Source organism: Akebia trifoliata, chromosome 8, assembly GCF_017979445.1.
Source record: "Akebia trifoliata isolate Shusen 1 chromosome 8, ASM1797944v1, whole genome shotgun sequence".
Lineage (NCBI taxonomy): Eukaryota > Viridiplantae > Streptophyta > Magnoliopsida > Ranunculales > Lardizabalaceae > Akebia > Akebia trifoliata.
The window spans coordinates 12,453,196-12,473,697 of record NC_141382.1 but is presented as its reverse complement, the minus strand read 5'-3'; positions in this window follow the sequence as shown (position 1 = coordinate 12,473,697).

The following is a 20,502-nucleotide window of genomic DNA, read 5'->3' as shown; positions in this document are numbered from 1 at the left end:
TACTTTTCTTTTTTGATCATAAAATCAGATACACCGAAGAAGGTGGATTACAATCTATTCCATGTCTCAAAACACGCCACATACTCAAGAGTTCGATTAAGTGAGAGATTAGGTGGACATATTTTAAGATGTGGGAGTGAAGTTTCAAACCCATTTCCTACTGTATCTGATATAAGGAGTGAAAATGAAAATCTAATTTTGCAGCAATCCAGCAAGTGGAACATATGTGAACTAGTTCACATAAATATGGTACTATATTTATTTTAATCTCTTATCATTGTCTTTTCTAAAAGTAGAAGAAAATACGATCTTAACGGATATTGTTAAAAGACACCCCAATTATTATCAAGTGCATCCCACAACATAGTAAAATTGTTTTGTCTTATATAAGTTAAAATTTTTGAAATTAACTGATTTTTTGTGAGGTCTGTTATGAAATTTCTAACCCCATTGAAATAAGTTGGTGAATCGTAAATTGTCCATTTCTTTTGTAAATTATTTTTGATGGTGTTAGAAATTTTGGAATGAACTGATTTTTTGTAAGGATGATCTTCTCACCATATTGATTATTCTCACAAAAAATTTGTTCATTCAAAAATTTTTAACTCATATATGACAAAAAAAATTGACTATAATGTCAGATGCCCTTAGTAATAATTGAGGTGCCTTTAACCCTACCCTCCAATAAATGCACTAAACAAGAGTACGAACTAGCTTTTAATAAAAAGTTTGGGAGCAGTAAGTCTATAGTTGGATGACACGTGATATTAAAAGCTTATGAAAATACCCACGTTCATATTGGCATGCCTTTCCATACATCAACTAAAGAGCATAGTAACAAAAAAAATACTCTGATTTTTTTTTTTTTTAAACATGGTAGTTTAAAAGAAGTTTCGTGCCACGCCCGAATTATGGGATGTGAGAAAAATTAAAAGGGCTAACAAGTTGATAATTTTCTTCGAAATTTATATTTTTCCAACATAAATTAAAATCAGAGTGGAAGCTAAATTATGAAATTTAATTATAATTACCAATTGGAATTCCTCTAAAAATAGGGGTTATGAAATATTTACATTGATAACAACAAAACTGTAATATGTACTTTTATCCATAATTATATCTCATCCTCCAACCACCCTTTTAAACATGTACAATCTATACATAAAATGATCTCTAAGTCTTTAATTAGTAAATGTTTGCTTAAGAACATACTCCTATATAATACAATCCCACAACTTGTATTTGGGTTATTACCGTACCATTATGTTAACCTTATGCTTGTCGATCATTACTATAAATCTTCATGTCAAATATGAAAATTTTAAAATAGGGTGAGTCGAGAAGCCTAATAGATTCTACATTTTTTTTTCTTTCTTTTAAATAAAACAATAATAATAATAAAAAAAAGGATTTCACAACGAACATTATATATAATTATGAACACCTATACAAAAATACATATGAATCTAAGGAAAAATATGAAGCAATTATATGAAATACCACATGCAATGGTTTGATTTTCACACCAGCTCGACGTTGCTGTCACCAACGATTTTCACACCAGCTCAGTCCCGCTCTTATCATTGATTTTTACATCAACTTAGTTAAACTCTCGTCACCGATTTTCACACTAGCTCAGTCCGACTCTCATTATTGATTTTCATACCAGCTCGGTCAAAATCTCGTTACCAATTTTTACACTAGTTCAATCAGACTCTCTATCCCAAAATATGGGATCTTCGTCAAGGGATTTTATGGTTGCACCCAAGGACATCTGCCTTATATTTCTCCTTAGATACTTTTGCACATGGACCGTAGTCCCATACCCAAACATCAACCTCAAGATTCGTCATCATAACATTGATCACAACATCAAAATGCAAGCAGTCATGAGATCATATGATATTATACAAAAAAAAAAAAAAAATTAAAACAAGTTAATTGTACATCATCATTTTTCTTTTTATTTGTATAACTAAATTAAAGGAAAAGAAATCTAGTAGATATTCTTGTAACTTGAGACTTTGTCTTCTCCAATAGCTTTCAACCCCTTGTTCTTCATCAGTCCTTGCCCTGAAAGATCTATTTTATGTGAAATAAGCTCGTCGATTTCCAATTCAAGTGATTCTAGTTTGTAAAAATCCCATGTGGCATCTCACCAAATGCTACATCTACCCACTTCGATCCACCTGAAGAACAACTATTACTTAATAATACCAATGCCTTCACATGAAATCAAATTTTCCAATAAGAATATCAGATCGCTCATATCTTTCATTCCCTATTCATTAAACCCTACATTGATAAACCATACAAACCCCATTTAATAATCATTCTACTCTAACATAATCCATCGCAACTTCTAATCTAAACACCCATCTCTACTAAGATCCATTCAAAGCCCTAAACCTTACCCATAATTTTCTTAAACCATCGTAACCAAGTCCGTGACTAAGTCCAATGCCCATGTACATAATCTTTTTTAAGCTTCTAAGTCCATAGACTAAGGTCAAGGCTTTCTCCAAACCACTTTGCTACATGTCACCACCACAATCAATCCCCCAAAAGCTAGTATCACCATCACCATTACCATCCCCACACCATACCACATGTCACTACTTAACACAATCACTTTCTCCAAAAATCACTCCATAAGTCACCCTCATGCTTCACCACATCTCATTCCTTAATCAACTCACCTAACCCACCAAAAGCTAACATATGCTTACATTTTAGACATATGGCATCACTACTTTCAACTTCCCAAAATCAAATCCCTCACCTCAATTATTCTCTTAAGCTACCACCATTCCACTTTAGCATGACCTAGACTCAACATAGGTACGAATTGAGAGATCCAACCCATATGGGTCAAAGCATTCCACATGGGTCAAAAAAGATCCACTCAATCTCTTTACCATTTTTACCCTCCCCTAACCTAAAATTCCAATCAAAATCCTCCTACATCTCATGTCATTATCTTATACATTTCATGATGGACCATCTTACCTGGCCCCCAAAAAAAAAACCTCCAAAACTTTATAAAAGCCCACCTCTTTTTCACAAAACCCTCATGCAAAAACTCTACCCTCAAACATCAAATTCTCTCAAACTATCCCAAGAAAGATACTCACTCTAACTTACTCTCATACCCATCTCTCTAAATCTAAACCATTACCCTCTACCAACCCCAATCTCCACACTAAAATACCCTCTACTCTCCTCTAAACTCAAGATCAAGACAAAGGAGACATCTTTGAAGATCAAGAAGAAAAATATTTATAAAAAAAAAAAAAAAGACTTCTAGGACAAGATAGGGTGAGGACAAAAATATTGTAATAATCCCTCTTCTCATCCTTCCGTCTTCCCTCTTTTATCTCCCCCCCCCCCCCCCCCCTCCTTCTTTTTCTTTATTTTTTTTATTTAGATCAATCTTAAGATACAGTAGATACCCTCACCTACACCTGGTAGATTGGATTTCGATTCTATCAAAAGAGTAGGAATTGAACTCCCTCTTTCAAAAATTAATATTCAAAACAACATACATACTTTTCGCACCCACCACTCAAATTTGTTTTGAGGATAAACGCATTTAGGCTCTTCTTTCATAAGAAGGGGCCCATAACCACTAAAGCCAACACTTTTTAAAAAAATTAGTGATTTCAAGGCATGGCATGAATATGGTTCCTCTCTCAATAAAGAAACCCTTGTAATTTAGACCAAGAATGAAGTCCCTTGCACTCGAGGAAATAAAATCAAGTTATTTTTTTATTTTTTTTTAATCCTTTTCTTTTTTTGAAAATGACCAGTCTCAAGTTTACCACCAAGGTGGAGGAGGTAGGATGCTCAACACATTTCCTACTTTCTAAATGGATCCCTTACCTAGATCCTAAGTAGATTGGCTACCTTATCCAAATTTTGAGTCACTACGATGCCAAGACGTCAATTTTTCAAAACTATCTTCCGCATACCCATTCGCACCATTCGTTAAAAAAGAATAGTAGCGACTCCGATCTACGTAATGTCTATTTTGAACTCAAAAATCGGATAGTTACACACACCACCTTACATCAACATGAAACTCAATAAATCTAAAATTGAGCCAACTCATAAATCCATTAGATTTGAAAATTATTGATCATGGCATAGAAAGTCATTTCCAAAGCCTTATTTGTAGAGACTTTAAGGCTTAATCATACACTAAATCCTCTAAATAGACATAATTAATTAATAGTTAATGTTTATTATTGTTTTCTAATAAATTATGATTTTTGGCTTAATTTCAATTATTTATTTGTAATAGGTCAACGTCATAAGATTCAAAAGGATGAACCAAGACAATCGAAAAAGTACATTGCACTCAAGGATTCAATAAATGACTATGGACCAAAATCCAAATTCATTGAGCCTATAAAAGTCATGGTATAGAAAACCCTTTGGGTGGTGCAATGAAATCATTAAAGAATGCCTCGAGATTTGTGTACTATAATGACAGTTTAATTTGTAATCTAATAGATTATTAGATTTTTTTTGTTAAACAAGAAAATTCCAATTCTTGAAACTCTAATCTGGTCTCTATAAATAAGTGACTAGATCAGATTCATAGATCATCCTCTAAGCCAACTTTTTCTTCTAACTCATTTATCCTATTTTGCAATTTTTGATTTTTAGTTTATTTTTCGTTCAAGCTTTGTAAATAAAAGGAGTTTTATGTTAATCTTAGGCCAAGATTAATAAAAGAAGATATATTCTTTTTTCTATCTCTTCTCTCTTTAGTTTATCTCTTCTTTTATTATACTTGTGATAATCTGTGATTAGACTTTCATTAGAGAGGTCAATGAAGCCTAAGCAAGATTATCTTAGATAGTTTAAATTGTTATTACATATGTGTTTCATTGTTTAATTGTTATATTATTTTGTTAAGTAGGGATCATCAGATCTAGTATTTATTTTTCTAATTTTGATGATTTAAGTTTAGATAGGTTCAAGTTAAACTATGTTTTGTTAGGGATATTATATCTAATATTTTGATTTCATCTTATTAAATCTAATCACAGAGGTCAGACTTAGAATTTGGGTTTAACGAATTTAATCTTTCGATTCAATAACATTAGATTGTTAATTGGATCGAGATAAGAAAAAGACAAATAAACTGATGAGATAGGTTGTTCTTGGTGGATTTGACCGATCTAATTTTTTACATTATGATTTTATTTCATATTTATTTTTGCTAATTTAGTTCATTAGTTACTTTGAACTATGATCGTTTTAAGTCAAAAATTGTGGTTCAACGTTATCTTTGTGGATTAATCCTTGTTTGCCAAGACTTAGTATTTTTTTATTATTGATAATCTACAATAAACAAATTGGTGCTATTACCGAGGATAATTGTTTGATCAAATTTTTGACAAAATCAGATTACAGTTTTCGACGAATCCGAGTTTTATTTTATAAAAAAAAAAATTCAAATATTTTTTTATTTTTATTCTTAATCTGTTAGGAGAAATAACAATATATATATTTTTTCAAATCTCACAAAAATTATCACGGTGCCAAGATCTCTTGGACGGCACAATAAAACCTCGAGACTTGCACTTATGTTTTTCCCAGGAATCTTCTATACTTTTTAAAAATCGAATAAAATATTTAATTTTTAATTTTTTAACATTGGATTTGTCTATTTTTTAGGTGGAGGATTTGATGTTGAATAACACGACTAAAACTTTATTTCATCATTTAAATCCGATTCTTCAACAAAAACAACACCACTATTTTTTTTTTTTTTCTTAGATCAAAATTGTAGTAATTTTTCTTTTGATTATAAGCAACTTTTTAGCTTTTGAACTTATCCAAGAAGGCATGGAGTGTAATAGTTTTAGAGAAGGACGACAATGGGACATATTTGTCTCAACCCATTGGGTTCGTACACCAAGATTGGTGTCGATGGCCCGAATTGACCCAACTAGTTCATCCCCAATCTAGAACAAGAGGTAAGGTTCAAAGCCCCATGAAACTATTGTCAGTAGATTTATATATTACTTTTGGGTGAATTAATTACATACATTGGATTTGCACGTAGTAAAAAGGGCACCCTTACGAGGATGGCAAAATAAGATAAGAATCAGATTGCATCGTCGAGTTCTTGCCCTATTAGAAAATTGAATTCACAATCAGTCCATAATTAACTAAAATTTGGATAGACTTGACTTTAGGTCCCATCGAACTCAATGGGCAAAGCTAGTCTGAGTTGCATCAATTGCATTTCTTGATCGAAGTTAGTGCCTAAGAAAAATCTTGTTTCGTTGTCCCCTGTTGTACAATGGGAATAAATAACTTTTATTCAAGACAAGAATGTGATTTAAAAGTGACTTTGCTTAACATCATATGTCACCTCTCATCTGGGGATTGAATTGGCTTGCTTTGATTTTTGAAAATTAGGTTGGAGGCTTAAGTTCTATTCGTTTGAGCTTCCAGAGCCAACTTTTTTTTGTTTTTTTATTTTTTATTTTTAAGCCAGATAAATGATGTTCATTTGAATTGTTTTGGCTCTCGCAGATTTCAATTGAAACCCAAAAGTAGCTTCTAAAGGAAGTCGTCCAAGATAAACTTCTTCAAATGACTTTTGCGAGAAGTCAAAAATGTAAAACGACTCAAGTGTAGTTACCAAAATACCTTTCATCTTTAATCAAATTTCCAACTTAACTTAACCTTAAAAAATGTAATGAGATTACTATCCTTCATTTTTATCAAAATACCCTTTCATCTTCCAAAATACTCTTCATTTTTACGAAAATACCTTTCATCTTCTAAAATACTCTTCATTTTTACGAAAATACCCTTCATCTTTAATCAAATTTTCAATCAAACTTAACCTTAAAAAAGAAAATTACCAAAATATCCTTCATCTGTACCAATTATTAAAATACCTTTCATTTTTAATCAAATTTTCAATCAAACTTAACCTTAAAAAATAAAAGAGAATTATCAAAATACCTTTCATCTTTAATCAAATTTCTAATCAAACTTAATCTTAAAAAATAAAAAGAAATTAATAAAATACCCTTCGTCTTTACCAAAATAAATTTTTAAACAAAGCTAATCTTAAAAATTAAAAAAGAATTACAAAATACCCTTCATCTTTACTACTAAGACCAAAAGAAATTCATCATCACTACTTTATTACTAAAAGCCCTTCATTTATATGTGGATGTTGGATTGTGTATTATGCAGGTATTTTCTTTATCAGGAAAATTTCATTTATTCATTTTAAAGAGGAGATATTGCTGAAATTTCAATAAAATTATAAAATTTAAAATTTTATTTAAATTTAAAATAATTATTTTTATAATTTTTTAATATAAATTTATTATATATATTGTAATTATATATTTATTAAAGTATTTTGTTCATTTTTGCTGCATTATCAACATTAAGGGTATTCTGGTCATTTTACCAGAATCCAACAATAAAAAATTGTCAAACGAACATCAAGTTCTAATTTATGTGCTTTTGTAATGAATAAACTTCTATTGGATGTGACTTTTTAGGCTCTAGGCTTCTACTTATTCCAAAAGCTAACTTCTGAAACTGAAGCTGGCTTTTTTAAATAACATGCCCTTAGATTATCCTTTTAACACAGTTAGGAATTGTCTAGTATATAAGAATCCATAAAAGCACTTGTGAATTCCTCCTTATTTTTTGTGCTAGTCCATAAGGTATGCTAAGTAGGAGGTTTCAACAAGAACCACTTGTGCCATTTGATCTAGAGATCACAAGATCTCCTCCACTCCTTAGGGTTAGGAGAGATTTCAATTCCATACCTATTTCCCAAAATCTTGATATGTATAAGCATCCTATTCAACTACCTATTCCACGTCAACCTGTCGTAAAAGAACAAAGAACTCTCAATGAGTTGTTTATCCCTATCACAATCACTCCACTTTCCTGTATTTCCTTGTCAGTAACCAATGTGGCATAATTTGAAATTAGGGTAGTCACTTTTATTTTCCTTAAATTTCATGGGGTTGAAAGTGAACAATCTTACAACCATCCCAACAAATTCCTGACCCCATTTCTGTGACATCCCGCCAAACGCTAACACAAATCCCAATGCCAAATCCCAAGGTACTAGGTGGCACCTCGAAATTTCGGCATGGTCTCCTCTGTTTATGTTAACGTTTCACGGAAATCAAACCTGATAAACCAATTTATAATACAACCTGTATATAAAGCTATAAATACAGGAAATGAACAGCGGAAGACTAAATTACATCTAACATGTAAGTAGATCAGAGTGCGGAAGATTTATCAATATACAGGCTTACCAAAACACTCTCACTCTAACATAGGCCTAAACTCTCAATCCAAAAACTACATACATCATGGATGAAACTGGCAATTCTAACGGATGTAGCCCTAGTGCTCACCAGGCAATAAAATCTGATCGTCGATCTGATCGACCAGATACTCCTCAATTACTGCCTCTACGCCTGCCTCGACAGCTGCAAGTGCTGAAACTAAAAAAATAGGAAGGAAATGGTGAGTAACAATGGTTACCCAGTAAGTCCACAGCCAATTCCTACTAATAACCCTTCCTAAGTATGATCGAATAAAGCATACTGAACATTTTAATACATGCAAGGTTTTACAAGATAAAATACGATCAACTGGTACATATAGCCAGGGATGAGCAACTAAACAGTTTAAAAATTACACATAACATCAATCATCCATACTCATTATACATTTTCCATTTTATGCAAATAATGTTGATAACATTAAAACGATAGACATGCTTTTCAGTTTATAATTCGAAATATAACAACAGATACATAATACAAGTGGTGGAGTATTGGAATTAAAGAGTTGGGATTCACGACTGGATCGCTCCCAGTCAGGACATGATGTTACAACATAAATCTGATTTTTAGTTCCTGATTTTGTGGCCGGTTGCTGCACTTACCACACGGGTGACCATTTATCCGGCTCAGGCTGGCCGTTTGACGTGACCGTAAGCAATGGGTCTCTTTTCGATGTGTCAGAACGTTCGACTACTACTAGATTGTTAGTGATCACTGACTAATCATCTTCGTCTATGCCTATCAGACGTGCATGTAATTCCCAAATGACACTCCACTCGTATACGACCACCTTTACAATACACGTTCACTGGTAAAGATAAGAAAGGAATGGACCCGGATTCCAGTTGTGACTCCACTCTCATACGCGTCCCATACCACGTATGAGTTTGGTGGTCCCTACCGTACATCCCAGGATAGTGTACCCCTCCGGATGATGTGACACACTATCCCTTCAGGCATTCACAAACCCTTTAACAGCTCACAAAATAGCTACGTACATATATGATTTTTCATTTAAAACAAAAGAGAAATTAACAGAATAGGGTTGAGAACGGATATCCAGTTCCTACCATGCAACCGTGGCCAATCGGCCTAAAATAAATAACAGTACTCAGCGCAAGCGCTAACATAATCGAAAATAAACATGCAACCCTTTCATTAATAACCTGGATATCCTTTCACCAACCTACACACAACATACAATGTAAAATGCAGACATCACCCCTCGGGTGTGATTCTGACATTTTACCGTTCATTCCCTTTTTCCATTCTCTCAACATTCTCATTTTTCATCCTTTCAAATCAACCATTCATTTTCAATCTTTCAAAGTCATTCTTTTGGTCTTTCCATTGAAAACCTCAAAGTTTATTAAAAACAAAGTCCCAGCGATGCTCGGGATCAAGGCTGTTAAAAATAGAGAAAGCTGGTGAAAATTTGGCTAAGTGTCAGAAACTCAATTTTTCAAAGTTCTCGAAATTGAAAACGGGTTTTTCGAAATGAAAGTCTCGATCACGAGATTCGCAACCATATAGTTTTTGTAATATAATTCAAAGTAATACGAAAGTTATTACATTTTGAAAACTTGCCGAAAACGTCGAAAAATACGTTTTGTTCTTGAAACCAAAATTCGGATTTTGATCCTTTGAGATTTGGATCTTAGAACCATTCCCATTGTTCCGAAATGGGGGGTAAAACCTTAATTTCATTAAAGAACTTAAAGTAAATGGAAAGTAAATGTTTTTACTGAAATGAAGGGTGAGAAATATTGTATAAGGTGTGAGGAGGTCAAGCCAAGAGTCAGAGTCTGTTTTTGACTCAGAACAACGTTGTCGGCAGCAAAACCTTGTTCTGTCTGTGGAACCGATGGTTCCTGCCGACAGAAGAAAATTTTCAGTGGCAGAAGCTTCATTCTGTCGGTGGAACCGACAGAATGCCTTCGGCAGGTGCCGGTGGCACCGACCCTACCTGCCGACAGCCTGAACCTCACTCGCGATTTTTGGGTTTTTCGATCCCTTCTTTGGATCTTTGTTCCATTCCTCAAATCTCAATCCACCCACTCAACATTTAAAACCACCCACGAATTCAACATTTAAAACATAGATTAAACACCTCAAATCTTTATTTCTAGCATGAATTTCCATTCAAACAAAATCTCTATGATTTAAAACAAACAACACATTTTTAACAAAATCCCTAAATGCAAGTTTCAGAAATCTAAAGTTACCAATAAGAATTAGAAGTCCCTTACTTGGTTGTGAACGCCAAGGGTACAAGCTAGCACTACAACTCAAGGTTGGATGGCTCAAGAGTCGAGGTTGAGCTGACTTGGATGCGAAACGAGCGAGGGTTTGCAAGGTATCCGACACTGACGTTCTCCTTCGCTTCTACAATGAAGTATATACCTAGCTCCTAACTCGATGAAGCCCTCGGATGGAATGTGTTGGGGTTTACTCAAGCTACCCGGCTATTTTTTTATGGAGGATGGAGAAAACGAACAAGAATGAACAACCAAAGGTGGTGAAGTTGTAGCCCTCGTCGTGGCCGACAACTTTGCCTTCTTCGTCGAGGTTCAACTCGGCTTCGTTCGCTCACAAACTTGACGGAAATGGGTTGAAACCCTAGGGTGAAGAAGTGGCTGTCGTTTGGGTTTCTTAGAGAAGAAGAGGAAAGAATGAAATAAAAGAAATCAGATTCCTTTTTATAATAAAGCTGAGGGGCATACTTGTAATTTCCCCCTTGTTTCTAGTTTCGATCGTAACTTAACTATTCGGACTCGAAAAACGACAAACGAATATACCATTTCGAATAATTTTTCGATTCGGATCTAATGGTGTCATCAAATCTTTTCGATTCTCGCTCTAACAAAATTCCACTATTTTGGATCCCACTTAACACGAAATTCGAGGATTTTATAACTTTTTCCTCCGAACTCGAATTCAAACTTGGTTACAGGCTAATGTATATATTTCGATTCTTTTGAATCTAATGGCGAAGTCGATTTTTCTCAAAATTAATCATAGCAATATTCGAGTATTTTACTCTAAATCTCTCATTCAACATTTTCCTCCCAATCTCACCATTTAATTTCCTCGAGATATGAGTTGAAAATCCGGGGTGTTACAATTTCAGACCTTTACAAATGATAACTTGAATGAGAAGAATATCAAGCTAAGGTTGTTCCCTCTACACATAGAAGATCATGCAACTGTATGGCTGAACTCTTTAACCTCTAACTCTATCATTACATAGGATGAGTGATCAAAGAAATTCATAGGATGAGTTTAAGCATGCCATTCAAAATTTCAAAAGGTAATCCGATGAAAAATTCTTCAAGACATGGGAAAGATCAACGATCTACTTGTCAAAAGCCCTCATCATGGGATAGATAAATCTCAGTTGGTCAATTTCTTCTATTATGGCCTCCCAACAGTCCAACGTATCCTATTGAAGTCTATACATAAAGGCAAATTTATGAATCAAACTTCCAATCAAGCTTATGAGTTTTTTGTAAAACTGGCTAAAAATGTTCAACACTAGTGTACAAACTTAGGAGAATTTGATAGAGAAGACATAGAAGCCAAGAAACTAAGCATGTATAAGATTAAGACTGGTCTAGATGTCAAGACTGTCATGACAAGCCTAGTTAATGGTATGTAGAACTTAAATAAGAAACTTAATGCTTTCAGTGTCAAAATGAACCCCCAAGAGGCTATCCCAATAATGTATGTCGTGAATAAGACACAATCAGTATGTTTCTTATGCCAAAGTTTTGACCACTCCATCGAGAGTTGTCCAAGTTTACCAATAGTAAAGGCTGAGCAAGCCAATGCTATTAGTTCATATAATACTTATAGGAAACATACCTTTGATTTTTGTAGTCAAACATACCATCCTCCCAATAGGTTCTACCTCAGTTTTTATATTGTCAAAATGAACTTATCCAATAAGGTGGTGCTCCAACTTTCTAAAAGAGCTATAATAGACAGCCTTAACCTACTAATAACCTAACTTTAGTTCCGTAGCAACAATTGTCTTTATCATCTCAAAATTCTAATCAAAGGGCGATTTTCGTCAATCCTATGACTAACTACTCTCCCCCAATTTCACAAACAAGTTCCTCATTAGAAGTAATGATGACTAAATTATTAAAGTAAAAATAACAAATCATGCAATAACAAATACAGTCCAACTAGAACCAATCACAAATCAATCAAGTGAATGCGTAAGCAATCACCAAACTTGAGGTTCAGTTAAGTTAATTGGCTCTCTCTATTGGGGAGAAGAATAAGGGGTAATTCTCTAATCAGATAGTCCCAAACTCAAGAGGACATGTTCAAAATGCCACAAAAGGGAAATATGAAATAGCAAGTCAACTAAGTTCTTCTAATGTCTCTATCCAAGCAGTCCACATTTTATGTTCTAGAAAATTAGTAAACAATCAAGTTCACAGGACCAAAGAGTATCGTGAGCCCCCAACAAAAGAAAAAACTTGATTGCACTTGCGACATGGGAAGAGGATAAACAAAAGGAACACATCCACCAAGTGAAACCCAAGTAGCCATCCCAAGACCTTATTTCCACATAGGTTTATAGACAATAGAAAAGGAAAACAATTAGAAGAGATTTTAAAATTTTTCAAGAACACTCAAATCAATATTCCCTTCTTATACACAATTCGTCAAATTTCTTATGTTAAATTCCTCAAAGATCTAACCACTATGCAGAAAAAAACTCTCATGCCACGAGAGGTTGTGATGAAAGCCCAATCCTATTGTTTAATCCAATAAACAATTGAACCTAAATTCACATTGAGTTTGGGGAAGCTCAAACCTGCGGATATCACATTGAGTTTAGTTGATAGATCGGTTAAGGTTCCAAAGAGAATTATGCAGAATGTCATTATAAAAGGTAAAGACTTCTATTTTCCCATCGATTTTATAGTTCTTGACACTATACCTGTTATTAACCCAAAGAACCATGTTCTTATCATCTTAGGTAGACTATTCTTGATAGCATCTAATGTCGTTATTAGATGTAGGAACCATATCATGACCTTGGTGTTTGGAAACATAAAAATTACAATGAATGTCTTCCATAAAAAATTCCAATCCACAGACATAGATGACTTTGAAATGGTTGATACTTTTATCAGCATCACGTTCAAATAAGCAAAGAACATTGACCCTTTAAAAGAGTACCTAGGCCAATTTGACCTTGATTTTGATATGGAGAAATCCATTAGCAAAGTCAATTCCTTAATTGAAATTGTCCCTACGTTGGATTTTCACAAATGGCAACCCAAACCGAGAGTTTCTCCACTCCTTCACCTTCTCCACCAAATAAAAAAACTCCCAAGCTTGAATTAAAATAATTGCCAAACATGTTAAAATATGTATTTCTTGGAGAGGTTAAAACCTTTGCAATTATTATCTCACCATATTTAAAAAAATCACAAAAGAACATTTTACTTGATATTTTACTCGAACATCATGAAGCTATAGGTTGAACCATAGCTGACATCAAGGGCATCAATTTCTCTATGGTTATGCACAAGATCCGTCCCAAGAAAAATTTTAAACCTTCGAGAGAACCACAAAAACGACTGCATCTGGTCTTACAGGATGTTGTCCGAAGGGAGGTCCTCAAATTTTTAGATGTAGGTATTATATACCATCTCGTACAACAAATAAGTTAGTCCAATTCAGGTTGTTCCAAAGAAATTCGACGTCATAGTTGTGATCAATCAGGACAATGAACTGATTTCTACTCGATTTCAAACTAGGAGGTGAGTATGCATTAACTATAGGAAGTTGAATTCAATAGCTAGAAAAACTACTTCCCCTCCCATTTATCGATCAAATGCTTGAAAGATTAGTTGGGCATGCCTACTACTACTTTCTTGATGGATATTCAAGATATAATCACATCTCAATTGCTCTAGATGACTAGGAAAAGACTAAGTTTATATGTCCCTTTGGGATATTTGCCTATTGTTGCATGCTCTTTGGGTTATGCAATGCACCTGCCATTTTTTAACTGTGCATTTTCTCAGGTATGGTTAAAAACATTCCTAGAAGTCTACTTCCACCAAAAATTGATCTTATTGCTAATCTACCTCTACCAAAACTACCATGGAAGTTTGCTCATTCCTGAGGCATGTAATGGTCCATCAAAGTTTCATCAAGGATTTTAGTAAAATTTCCAAATCCTTGTGTGACTTACTAGCTAAGGACACCACATTTGATCTATCCACACCCTACTTAAAAGCTTTTGAGAAACTTAAAATTGAATTGACTTCAGCACCTATCATTTAGCCACCCAATTGAGATCTTCTTTTTGAGGTGATGTGTGATGCATCCGATTATGCAATAGGTGTTATTTTAAGACAAAGAGTTGAAAAACTCTCCCATGCCATTTAGTATGCAAGTAAAACACCTAATGATGCCCAACTCAACAACTATACTACCAAAAAAAAAAATTGTTAGCAGTTATTTTTGCGTTGAAAAATTTTTTATTTTACATAATTAGATCCAAGGTTATGATTTTCACAAATCACGCTATACTGAAATACCTTCTTGCCAAGAAGGATTCAAAAGCACGATTAAGTTGATGGATCCTTCTATTCCAATAATTTGATCTCAAAATTTGAAACAATAAAAGATGTGAGAATATGGTTGCACACTATCTATCTAGGTAAGCAGTTGAGTCTAGTCCAAACTCCCATCCTATCTCTGAGAATTTTCTAGATGAATAGATCATGGTCTCCAGTCTTGACACACATTGGTACATTGTCATTGTTAACCACCTCATGACAAGGCAAACACCTATTTCTTAGATCAAGTAAGAGAGGATGAGGTTTTTTGTCAAGTCTAAATGGTTCTTCTAGGATAATTTCTACTTATTCAAGTCAACCCAGATCAAATAATTTGACGACGTATTCTTGATGGAGATCAAAAAATCATTCGAGAATTCTACCACAACCATGCCTATGAAGGGCATTTTGGTGGTAAAAAGACAACAACTAAGATATTACATTGTGGTTTCTATTGGCCTACCATCTTTCAAGATGCTCATATCAATTTTATGGGTCCCTTCCCCATGTTCCATGGATTACAATATATTCTAATCGTTGTTTCATTTGACGATAACTTGACCTATCGGACTCCAAAAGTGACGAATGAATACTCTATTTTGTCTAATTTTTCATTTCGGATCAAATGATATGGTCAAATTCTAAAAATTATATCTCTAGCAAAAATTTACTTTTTCGACTCGATTGAACCTTAAAATTGACGTCGTTTTCATTTTTGACGATAATTCGACTTTTTGGACTCCAAAAATGACAAGTGCATAGTTCATTTTCTATAATTTTTTTTTTTAAATATAATGGTGTGATAAAATTTTAAAAGTTCTTGTTCTAACAAAAAGTCATTATTTTGGCTCAATTTGACTCGAAAATTGAGGATTTTGCAATTTTTCTATTCGGACTCGCATTCGAGCGTGTTTAAAGGCTAAGGTATTTGATCATTTTGAATCCAATGGTAAGGTTAGATTTCATTAAAAATAATTTAAAAAATCTTACAATTTTATCCTAATTCTCACTTTTAGAATTTTCTCAAATTTTCACTATTTATTTTTCTTGAGATACGAATCAAAACTTGGGATTTTACACAATTCCTCGAGGAAATATTGGTCTTTATAACCGATTGATGCATTGTGAGCATATAGAATTACTTATAAAATTTTGATTGGATTGTCTCATTATCGATTGGTCTTTACTAAAGTTTGTCACTTTCTAGTAAAGCTAGAACACAAAGTTTATTAGACACTGAAACACCTAAATTTCAACCTTACCAAGGTAGCTAGACATCGAAAACTCTAACTCATTGAGTTGTAAGAACTGAGAAATGATGCCTATGATAATGCAAAATTATACAAGGATCATATCAAAGTTTGACACAACAAGCATATTCAAAGAAAAAAAAATTTCCTCGGTCAAAAGGTATTGCTTTACAATTCTTGGTTACATCTTTTTTCAGGAAAATTGAAATTTTGATGGATAGGACTTTTTGTGGTCCATAACATCCATCCTTATGGGGCCAATGAGATCTTCAATCCTTCATATGACATTATTTTTTAGGCCAATGGCCAAAGGCTGAAGCCTTTTCTTCATCTCCCATTGTTCCAAGAACAAGATTCATGTTTGATTGATCTTGTGTACCAAGATTAGACTCACACCCTATTTGACTGAAGACAATAAACTTACGACTATTCGAGAAGCAACCCTTGAGTTATTCGATTAGCAAATCAATTTTGCTAACACATATGACTTTCATTTCACTTCTTTCGCTCATAACACAAGGGGAAATTTCAAGAATTGTTTTTAAAAAATTTCTTAGAAAATATATTTTCCACTTTGGAATTTTCCTACAAGATTTATTTTTTCAGGCTTTTCAAGGGAAAAAACTCATTTTCCTATTAAATGCCAACTTAAAAACCCTACACCCTAATCTCTTTCTCATTCTCTTATTCTCAAATCCAACTACCAAAATCCTTCACAAGGTGCTGTTGACCGAGACCTTCTCTTTCACTCATCGTCAAAACCGATCGATCCATGTAGGAGCATTACGAATGGCAATCCAATGCCAATTGACTGGATGAAACCGTGCCACCCATACCCTCTTTAGTATCGAGGTTACCCCACGACCATTAACCTCTAATTTTTTTAACCCTTGTTTTGCCCTTCTCTCTCTAGCCATGCCACCCAAAACTCGTACCATTTTTCTAGAACAAGATATTCATATGGTTTTTACTCAAATCAAGGAGCATGGTATCGTGGCAAAATCCTTGCTTAAGGATGGGGTCAATTTCTCTATGAAGGCAATGAGACGTTTATTGAAGAGTTACTTCGAGGGTTCTATGGTTCTTTTATTTCGATTGATCCCTCTAGTCATTTAATCAATATCAACTTCCGTGGTATTTTGATCACAATGGATGCCCATGTCATTCAAGCAATTCTAGGAATCTAGTTGATTGAGAATGGTATATGCGAGCTAGACTTTGGTTTTGAGCATTATGTCACCCGCTTAGGCTTCTCCAAATAAGACATTTGAGTCAAGGACAACATTGCCAAATTCAAATGCCTTTACGAGAATCAATACCTCTGTTGGTGATGGATCACAAGTAATATTCTAAGTAACCAACAATCGATTGAGATGTATACCAAACATCCCTACATCTTACACACAATTCAGACACATGATCCAACCTTTTGTCTGGTTCGTCTGCTCTTTGACACACTCACAAATGTGATGACAACTCAGAATTGATCCTTGGCCTTGCCTCATCTTGTTTGTCATATTCTACAACTACGGATGGGTATTCTCATAGCTGTCTTAATCACTTAGGGTCGACTCGAGAAAATTTTAGCCTTCGAAAAGAAAAAGGCTTTCAAGACCTATGTTTAGGGCCTATGGGCACTTGTCTCAATGAAGATGAATATGGAAGCCTACACGGCTATGACCCCCAAGGAGAAGAGTTCAACAAGCACCCACTTGAGGATGAGCCTACACCGAGTCCAGACTTTGAGAACATATCCTAGCTCGATCAAGTACCTTAGTAGGGGCATCATAATGCCTTTGGGAAGGTATTTCGAGGACTCAAGCAAGTCAACCAATGCTACAAGGATTTATAGACTGGTCAACTTTGGTTAGTTGAGCAGTATAGACAGATGGTGGCCTATATTGAGAAAAAGAAGGTCCACGCCAAGTGCTCAGGCCAGGGTTCAAATTTCGATTAAGATGTCATTCTTTATTATATTATTATAATATTTTTATTTTCCTAGTTAGGTTTGTCATTTATTCTTAAGTAAGCTTTTTTTTTTTTGTGAAACTATTTTGGATACTATCATTATTATAACTTTAAATCTTTTCAAATCAGTTATAATAATATTTTGTGAATTAATGCCCAATCTGTTTCAGGTATGATCTAACATTTCTCTCTATTTCCTTACTACTTGCATATTGAGAACAATATTTATTTATGGTTTTGGGGTATTAGATTAGCTCACAATTGCATACTAATTTGTTTTCAAGTTTTGAAAAATAAAAAATAAAAAATAAAAAGAATGCAACACTTTTGGAAATATATTCTTCAAAATCCTTGTATGTACATTTTACATATGAATTTCAAACTTCAATCAATTTTTTATCACGAGTCGTTATCTGTATTCCTCATTAGAAAATCATAGAAAAAGATAACTTTAAAAAATTCACGTCACTTCTGGATGAATCATTTGAAAATTTTGACTTCACTGAATAAAAGTTGACCCTCATCTTTGTCTAGAGTGTTGGGAAAAATCTAGTTTAGTGAACTTTGACTTCCTTGTCCCTTGGTTGGTTGATTAGAAAAAAAATAGAACTGGAGTTGGTATGAGTTGATCAACAACCATAGGATTGGACTGGGTACCTTGAAAAAGGGTTACTTACTTTTGTTGAAAAAGAAAATGGTGATATGTGGAAAGAAATTGATAAAGAAAAGTAGAAAATTTTGAAAAAAGACCAAAATAAGAAATGTTAGAACTGAAAAAGTGTAAAAAGAGTTCAATGAAGCCAAATACAACGTTTCAGTATGGTGAAAACTGTTAATGGTAAAAATGTGATTAAATTAGAATATCATAGATAAAATCCCTTGAGGTATGAAAATGAACATCCACGCCTCTTACTATCTCAAACAGGATGCTTAGTTTTGAGTTAAAAACTTAGGTCGAACTCACTATTCTTAACAGTTAGAAGGTGAAATCTTATTCTGAAAAAGTTGACATTTTTTATTTTAAGTCAAAAAATTTGAACAAGCATTTAAGCTATCAATTTCTTAATTTTTTTCAAGTGACGAAAAAAAATTAAGAATTTTCTGAAACATAAAGGACCTTTGATTGATTTATAAAATGTTGTTATGTTTTCATTACATACGTTGATTTTTTATTTTGATATTTTTATAATTATTTGGATTTTATGTTTTTACTGCCAATCCTCACTAGTCAAACTCATTCAATAAGGGTAACCTAGGGGTTTATGGGCTTATTGTATTCGCTCCATGTAATTGTGTAACTTACGAAAGTGGCATTTTTATTTTTAGTCGAAACTAGCAAAATGTAGTCGGGACCATAGTTAGCAAATTCGCTATTTATTCGCGAATTAGACGCGAATCAGGCGTATATTGATCTTCCCGATTAGAACTACCTTTGGATTCAAAGATTCGGATTAATTCACGGATCTTTGAATCCCAACGACTACATCGCGACTTGTTCGTCCGTTATACTAAAATACGTAATCTTTCGGTCTTTCTCTTTCCTTGTTCTCGACTTCTCTCTTTAAGACTTAAGAAAAGAAAGAAAAAAAATCCCTAACTTGAAAATCGCCCCCATCGTGGAGTTTACTCGTTGATCGTCCGTCGTCCGTCGTTCGGTGAAATTTCTGTTGTCAGCTCCATGGCTCCACCCATACTCATAGGTAATTTCCTCTCTCTCTCTCTCTCCCTTTCTCTGTGAAGTCTGTTGTTCGTATGTGTGTGTTAACGGTGGTTTGTATGTTCTATCTCTCTCTGCCTGTGTATTATGATGTTCATGTGCGTGTGTTAATGGCGGTTTATGCGTCAGGGGGATAGACATAAACAGAGGAAAGTGGTAAAAGAGGGTTCCAAGGGGTTAGGTAGAGAGAGTGAGAATACGACAACATATAAGAAAAAAATATTTAAAAAAAATTTAATGAGAAGTCAGAGAAATACGGAATCAATTACATATTGTTTGCAGAAACAAATTTTTGTGGTAAGAACTTAACCTCATCACTGAGTAGTCTGTACACATTGTTTGAAGAAATATAATTTAAAAAATATAAAGTACACTCGTGAATAAAACATCATTATTACTTTTCTAATACTTTTTTTTAAATAAAAAATTTATTTATTTGACACAGACTTATGTTTGCTTTTCTTATATTTTTTTCAAATAAAAAATTAATTTATTTGATGCAATTGTTTTTCTTGCATTTTTCCCAAATAAAAAATTAATTTATTGGACACAACTTTTAATTTATTGGACACATTTTCTCAAATAAAAAATTAGTTAAAAATCTTTTAAAAATA